This window comes from Lathyrus oleraceus, chromosome 2 (assembly GCF_024323335.1).
Source record: "Lathyrus oleraceus cultivar Zhongwan6 chromosome 2, CAAS_Psat_ZW6_1.0, whole genome shotgun sequence".
NCBI lineage: Eukaryota > Viridiplantae > Streptophyta > Magnoliopsida > Fabales > Fabaceae > Lathyrus > Lathyrus oleraceus.
This window is the reverse complement of record NC_066580.1, coordinates 3,469,834-3,477,168: the sequence shown is the minus strand read 5'-3', so window position 1 is coordinate 3,477,168 and position 7,335 is coordinate 3,469,834. Positions and strand designations below refer to the sequence as shown.

Genomic DNA, 7,335 nt, shown 5'->3' with positions numbered 1-7,335 from the left:
TTCCTGTTAGGAGTTGACAATCTGTAGGAGTGTGACCTTGGATTCCACAAACTTCGCAATTTTGAGTCACGGCAACCACGGTGGCTGGAGGTGATACATTTAAACTTTCAATTTTCTGGGCAAGAGCATCCACTTTTGCATTAACATGATCAAGGCTACTTATCTCGTACATGCCACTTTTCGTTTGAGGTTTCTCTACCATTGTTCGGTCGCTTCCCCACTGATAATGGTTTTGGGTCATGCTTTCGATAAGTTGATAAGCGTCAGCGTAAGGTTTATCCATAAGCGCACCACCTGCGGCGGCGTCTATTGTTAATCTTGTGTTGTATAAGAGACCATTATAGAAGGTATGAATTACTAACCAGTCCTCTAAACCATGGTGTGGACAAAGTCTCATCATGTCTTTGTATCTTTCCCATGCTTCGAAAAGAGACTCGTTATCTTTCTGTTTAAATCCATTTATCTGGGCTCTTAACATAGCTGTTTTGCTTGGAGGAAAATATCGGGCAAGAAAGACTTTCTTCAACTCATTCCATGTGATGACTGAGTTGGAAGGAAGAGACTGAAGCCATCTTCTAGCTTTATCTCTTAACGAGAAAGGAAAAAGACGAAGTCGAATTGCCTCTAAAGTGACACCATTAGCTTTAACAGTATCAGCGTATTGAACAAATACGGATAAATGAAGGTTTGGATCCTCGGTAGGATTTCCAGAGAATTGATTCTGTTGTACTGCCTGTAACAGCGAAGGTTTAAGTTCGAAGTTGTTTGCTTCGATTGCGGGTGGAGCAATACTCGAATGCGGCTCATCTTGCGATGGAGCGGCGTAATCTCGAAGAGCACGAGCTGGTTCTGCCATCTCGGGTATCGGCGAAGGAAGAAGATTTTTAAGATCAGGAATTTCGATTGGGGGAAGATTGTTTGCAGCACGATACTCCCGAATTCGTCGTAAGACTCGGAGATATCGTTCAACGTCGTTGATTCGTAAGTAGTATGGTTCGCCTTGTGAGCGAGTGTGTGGCATACAAATCAACGAAAAACAAGAAATAAAAATTGCCTTAGTCTCTACAGCGTAACGGAAGAGTTACGATATCGACTAAATAAAAGTCCCCGGCAACGGCGCCAAAAACTTGATCGCGACTTTATGAGTCTATTGGGGTATTAACTGCAAATGCACAGTCTAATCGCGTAGTAATAAAAGATATCGATCCCACAGGGACTTATGAATCGATATACCGTTTTTCTAAGGTTACTTCGTAAAGCTAAGGCGGATGATACTTTGTTGATTAGGGAAAAAATAAAACTAAAATAAGATCTAGATTAAATATCAAATAAGCGGATATCGGTATGCAGTTCGTCGTAACTAGGGAATCAAAGCTTCGTTGGTTTCGTAGTTTTAAAGTAAATCTTTTCAGTAGACACTATTGATTTAAAAGCCTTTTCTCAAACTCTCGCTCTGTCGAATAGACTATGACTTTATATTAACGTGCGCTGTCACTAATTTGTTAAGTCCAAAATCACTTTTTGAAAACAATAGAATCTATAGAAACTCTTTTTAAGAAAATGCTAACCATTTAAACACCCTTGTCTCAAACTCTCGCTCTGTTGACTTAGATTATATAATTAAACTTAAATGCTTAACTCTCGTCCTCACATTTAACCTTTAAAAATACTTTTTGAAAATGATTAGAATTTAATTAACTCTAAAAATTGCTTTCGCCCTAATTTAAAATTAATGTCCAATTTACACTGTCCAGTTAAAAGCTCAAACCGTCGTTCTATTGATTTTAACTTCTTTATGTCTTTTACTCTCGTACAAAAACCTTGGTATTAACTCTGTAAATTGAGACCATAAAAAGAGTGATTATGTTTTTAAACAAAATTAAACCAACTTAGTTTTGATTCCTTCATTCTGCTTACTCTATATACCGATATCTAAGTTTATTTAGCCAGACATGCTAAACAAGCCTAAACAATAATTATGCTTACATACAGCCATATCAGACAGACAATATAAATAAATAGCAGTGCATAGCATATATAAATTTAAGCAATAAAATTAAAGAACCTGTAAAATTAATAGAAGTCTTGATTATTCCTAGCTTCGATGCTTGAACTCTCCACCACAAACCGGTTGGATTTGTTCTTACAATCTTCGATCGGACAAGAAAATAAAAACGAAGGAATAAAATACTATGATCTAACGTAAGGTTAGATCCAGTAAAAATTACACAATAGTTTCAGGTGTAGAAACTATTGTGAGAAAATTAATTGAATGCTTTAAAATTGACTGGAAAAGGAAAGGAAATAAAAATTGCTAGGAAAGTAGAGTGCTGGAAAATAAGAAAAAACAGTAAAAATAATGCGGTGCCGAAAACTGGAAAATTGAGCGTCTTTTTCAGGGTTCCATAATTGGTCCTATTTATATCAATCCATTTTGTAACCGTTTCTTCCATAGTCCATTCAGTAAGTTTCAACGAGTCTACTGGTCAAGCGAAGAAGCAGGATGAACGTGCTTCTGTTACGCGTCAAACCCAAAAATATAGGAATAGGGTGTGACGCTCGTCACATCACGTGTTACGCTCGTAACACAAAGCAGGGGGACATGACGCTCGTCACACCTTGTGTGGAGGTCGTCACAGCTTCAGTGCTTCTAGTTGATAGTTGTGGGCTGGGCTTTAGTGGAAATTGCTTCTCATCATCTTTTTGCACCTCCTTTTCTTTCTTTTTCACGTATGCTTCAAATAATGTTGCCTGGAATAAATAGAAGGAAAATACCAAGTAATATCGAATAATATAAAATAAATCGAAACAAATAATAATATAATTTAATTAAATTGAGTCCAAAAGTGTGATATTATTTCATGTTATCAAATGTCATGTGATCTGACAAGTCCTTATGTGATAATAATTATGTGTATAATTACCCTTTTGCCCTTATGTCTATATTGAACACAAGGCATAGACCGTGTCATCCTTGTCCAGTTCAATATTGGGCCCATAGACATTTATCCTGTTACGCAGGATGGGCAAATTCAATCTAGGTCACTTATGTCCCTCAGTATGCTTCGTGGAGTACCCATCAACTGTCTTTATGGTTATCCAGTTACGGACAACGTTGGATCAGCAATAAAGCACTCGACTCTACATCTAGGGTCCATAGTGGTTTCAGGTCGAAGAGTGGTATACACCATTATCACCATGAGAATAACTTATGACACTTTGCATAACTTTCTATATAGTATTCTCATAGCGGGTCAATCCGGTATAAATATTACTCTTAATATTCATACCTATGTTTAAGACTTGATAACTCTTTATCCATGATCCATGAGATGTGATCATCAGTCTACAAACATAATAGTCTTAATGCTTTAATGTTATCCCACTTTACAATAAAGCTCGACTACGGATACTTTAAGAATAATGTCCTTATGTTTAATGTGATCTCATGATTAAGTCATACTTGATACATTAAACGGACTAGCTATTCTAGGGACTTTATTCAACAAACATAATAAAGAAAAAGCCTTTTATTATTAATAAATAATTCAATACAAGTACCAAAAGTATTGGCCTCTAGGGCTTACACCAACACATATAACTTTAGGATTCAATGCAAAAGTAATTGTTAATCAACCTGAATATACCCTTAAAGTTATTGTATTTTAGCTCGCAAGAACCGACTTATCAATATCACTGTCTCGATTATGTTTTTATTATATTTTAGAATACTATGTTATGTCATTCTCTACCATCAGTTTCGTTCTCTTAGTATTGTCTGAAGGAAAATTTGCGACCCAAAGCGCAGTGGAAATTAAAATTTCTCCTTTAGAGATCCTTACGAATGGTCATGATCAGTGATAGAATATTTACCTCTTGTGACGATTGAAACCTTTGGTGCAGATCTCTTGTAACGATCAAAACCCTTTGATGCAGATCCACGAAACGATCACGAACGTTGAACGATGACAACGTCTCTACTCAGTCCACACGAACGGATTCCTTCAATCTCAGTGCTAGCTGGTATGAATGAAGGCTTTGAGTGAGAGAGAGAGAAAGTGAGAAAACGAAATAATGCAACCGCACTTTTTTTTTTTTTGCTTCTGCACAAGGGTTCTATTTATAGAACCACTTGTGTGGGCTTCAAGCTAAAAGCCCACTTAAGTGTATTTTGGCCCATATCTTATAATATGCCCAAAATCACTTAAGCTCATGGTACCTTACCATATTTCGTATTCTACTCAAGTACATCGTACCTTACGATGCTCTATAACTCACTTAAGGGCACCGTACCTTACGGTATTCCTTAGTTACTCTATCTCTCATCAATCCGTCCTTTGTGTGTGACCCTGTAGGTTTTCGTGACGTTGGCAATTATATTAAATCACGCATTTAACATAATAAACAGTGAGCGGTATCTAGCAACACATCACTGCTACCCAAGACACGAAAATGTCATGTGATCTGACAATTCCTTCTGTGATAATACTTATGTGTATAATTACCCTTTTTCCCTTATGTCTATATTGAACACAAGGCATAGACCGTGTCATCCTTGTCCAGTTCAATATTGGGCCCATAGACACTTATCCTGTTATGCAGGATGGGCAAATTCCATCTAGGTCACTCATGTCCCTCAGCATGCTTCGTGGAGTACCCATCAACTGTCTTTATGGTTATCCAGTTACGGACAACGTTGGATCAGCAATAAAGCACTCGACTCTACATCTAGGATCCATAGTGGTTTCAGGTCGAAGAGTGGAATACACTATTATCACCATGAGAATAACTTATGACACTTTGCATAACTTTCTATATAGTATTCTCATAGCGGGTCAATCCGGTATAAATATTACTCCTAATATTCATACCTATGTTTAAGACTTGATAACTCTTTATCCATGATCCATGAGATGTGATCATCAGTCTACAAACATAATAGTCTTAATGCTTTAATGTTATCCCACTTCACACTAAAGCTCGACTACGGATACTTTAAGAATAGCGCCCTTATGTTTAATGTGTTCTCATGATTGAGTCACACTTAATACATTAAACGGACTATCTATTCTAGGGACTTTATTAATCAATCATAATAAAAAAAAAGCCTTTTATTAATTCGATACAAGTACCAAAAAGTATTGGCCTCTAGGGCTTACACCAACATTGTCTAAGTATTTTGGCATAGCTAATGGGACTCTATCGATTATTCAGTTTGAAAACATGAAATAGAGAAGCTAAAAGTTGTTGAGTATATGGGGGTTGCAACCATATCCCTTAAGATATTTGCTTGTTGTAGAATATTATCTTATTGAACTTATCTTAGTTGAGCTTTATGTTTCTAGGCTTCACACTGCTTTTCTACTTATTGTTTCAACGGTAGATTGTTTATCCTTTACTATACCAAAGTCAAGATTGATGGACAAATATATTTATCGATTTATCTTGTATTATGCAAGTATAAGGATTTAGCCTGTATATACCTTTCATTCACATCAAATTCTTCTATGGCTTCATAATGATGAAATATGATACACTTCATATTTTATAGAAATTTGAATGACATTTTAACTTGTTTAGTATTTAGCATTAGATTGATTATTTTCACTTTTTTGAAAATTTTCCTTTCATAATAAGAAAATACACTTTCAACTAATCATTCATTGCTAACTTTTACATTATTTTTTAAATGTAGTAGGAGGACGAGGAAGATGGTGATAATGAGTAGAGTTGTTGTTACACAAAATCAAAATGAGGAAGAAGGTTCTGACAAGCTTAAGAAAGTTGGGGAAACATATGTTATATTTAGATTGACTCACAATACGCTACTAATAATATATTTAAATAGCTTATGATTGACTTATGTTTAGATTAGCTAATAATTAATATGTTAAGATCGTTTATAATTTTTTATGTAGTTAAAGTCAATTTTATGATACTTTTCAATTCTGTTATGTCTCTTCCAAGTTTTTACTTCGATTGTTCTCTTAAAAAATCCAATTTAACTTTGATGTAACATTGTCATTTCCTATATATGGATCTTGTATGCATAAATGTAACATTTGTTGGATATTAATAAACAGATTCTGGTGTGTTATAAAAAGAAAAATTAAAAGTAGGTTTCAGTTTAAACAGGTTCTAGTATGCCTAAAAAAAGATTTTTTTTAAATCAAGCCTAGCGTCGGCCAATTTTGACGCTACATGATGACATGTAATATGTTAGTGTTGCTTATGATCGACGCTACATGATGACATGTAATATGTTAGTGTTGCTTATGATCGACGCTACAAAATGACGCCTAAAACATTTATTGTGGGCAAACCAATCATATATAAACATGTGGCATAAAGTCGTGTCTCCTTAATCTGACGTTATTTGATGACGTGTACTGTACTAGCGTTGCCTCGGGATGACGCTAAGGGATGACATGTAAAACATATTTGTTAAAGGGATAGCCAATAACATGTAACCACGTGTTATATTGTAGAGTCACGTTAGCGATTCGGAAAGACGACGTGAAAACTAGCGTCGACTGGACGTTACTACAAGCCTAAGTCGACGCTAATGCCTATTAGTGACAACTTTTGGACCGTTAGCGAGGTTTTTTGGCCAACCCTAATACACAGTTTCCTTGTAAGACATGTAACCAGTTACGTGATTTAGGAAACCAAATAAATGATCGTTGTTTGAAATTTGAAAATCGTTTAGCATTTTTAAAATAAGGGAATTGATAATCTGATTTAAGAAATTGTGTACAGAATGCAAAATTATGTCTTTTCCATGAATCATTGTCATCCTTATTCATTGCAAAACCTTCATTAATCATCTCCAAGCCTATACATCTGAACATAAAGGTTTCTTAACATATATATATATATATATATATATATATATATATATATATATATATATATATATATATATATATATATATATATATATATATATATTTAAAGTTCACCATAATATTTGATGATTTATAAAAAAAAAAATTAAATTGAGTTAACTCAAAGTCCGCCATAATATTAAATTGGAAAAAAAAATCGAACAACTTTAAAATTCACCTGTCTTAAGTTGTATTTGATAGTTACAATTAAACTCTTATCTAATGGATAAGATAGCAAGATAAAATTAACCACTACACTAACTAAATAATCAATATTAGTGTAAATCTCTTACTCTCTATTTTTTTTAGTTCTTAAATTTATTTGCACTTAAATATTTATTTTCTTGAACGGTTCAGTTTTCTTTGTCATTGTTCCACCTTTGTCAATTCACTATACTAGTACTATCATCTAAGGCATAAGACTTGCTAAACATGATTAATTATAACA

The 7,335-nt window shown here is 34.5% G+C and overlaps 1 non-coding gene across 1 annotated transcript; it reads left to right on the top strand.

The window, feature by feature from the left end:
• Positions 1-371: 371 nt before the first annotated feature.
• On the top strand, positions 372-478 carry LOC127125135 (small nucleolar RNA R71). The gene has a single exon (XR_007804594.1). It is a non-coding gene; the product is annotated as a small nucleolar RNA R71 (small nucleolar RNA).
• Positions 479-7,335: the final 6,857 nt, after the last annotated feature.